Genomic DNA, 1,378 nt, shown 5'->3' with positions numbered 1-1,378 from the left:
CCATTTCCTTTTCCAGGGGATTTTCCCAACCCAGGGATCAAATCCGAGTCTCCTACATTGGCAGACGGATTCTTTACTGTCTGAGCCACATGGGAAGCCCCTTCTGATGCATGTTCTGATGACCCAAGCCACCACACAGTGTTACATCTTGACCACAGGTTTAACAAAGACTGACTGACTAGATCGTGTCAGGATAGGAGGCAACCAAACCTGGGACCTTGAACTTAAATGCCTTGCAAGACATGTAGCCTCACTCTTTTGTCCTTATGTTATAGGTTATACAATGAGCAGTCCTGACTGCCATGCACAGTAGGGTAAAGAACATTCCTGTATGAGTATCCAATATGTGTCAGGCCCTGAGAGCCTCTTCTATGTTCAGTGTTGATGTTAGAAGAAATAGAATGTTATTAGTCCCCGGAGGACTTCCTCATACTTCTTTCTTCTTAATAATATATTCTTCCTGGTAATTACTATCATGAATTCTACTCTCACTGGTTATTCTCAAAGATTATATGAAAGAATAATTCACTACTTACATTTTTGTGACTTGCGTTTTGCTCAACATCAAATTCATTAACGTTATTGGATCTAGCTGTATCTTTCCATTTTGATACTATCTCGTTGTATGGATATGCCATAATTTATCGATTCTTCTGTTGATTGATGTTTGAATTATTTCTAATTTATAACTAGAATAAATGCTACAATGCATATTCTGTTTTTCCTTTTTTAAAAATTTTGTATTGAGGTATACCAGATTAACACACAATATTGTGATAGCTTCAGGTAAATAGTGAAAGGGCTCAGTCATACAAATGCATGTATCCCCTCTCCCCCAAATTCCCCTCTCATCCAGCCTACTGCATAACATTGAGCAGAGTTCCAAGTGCTATATAGTAGGTACTTGTTGGTTATCCATTTAAAATAAAGCAGTGTGTATATGCCCATCCCGAACTCCCTAAGTATACTTTCTATCCATCCTTCCCCCTGGCAAGCTGCTACTTGAAGTCTGTGAGTCTGTTACTGTTTTGTAAGTAAGTTCATTTGTATCACTTCTTTTTAGATTCTGCATATCAGTTCAGTTCAGTTCAGTCGCTCAGACATGTCTGACTCTTTGCGACCCTATGGACTGCAGCACACCAGGTTTCCCCGTCCATCACCAATTCCCAGAGTTTACACAAACTCATGTCAGTGGTGCCATCCAACCATCTCATTCTCTGTCATCCCTTTCTCCTCCCGCCTTCAATCTTTCCCAGCATCAGAGTCTTTTCCAATGAGTCAGTTCTCTGCATCAGGTGGACAAAGTATCAGAGTTTCAGCTTCAGCATCAGTCCTTCCAATGAATATTTAGGACTGATTTCCTTTAGGATGGACTGGT

This window comes from Bison bison, unplaced genomic scaffold (assembly GCF_000754665.1).
Source record: "Bison bison bison isolate TAMUID 2011002044 unplaced genomic scaffold, Bison_UMD1.0 scf7180017864476, whole genome shotgun sequence".
NCBI classification, from domain to species: Eukaryota; Metazoa; Chordata; class Mammalia; order Artiodactyla; family Bovidae; genus Bison; species Bison bison.
This window is presented reverse-complemented; position numbering follows the sequence as displayed.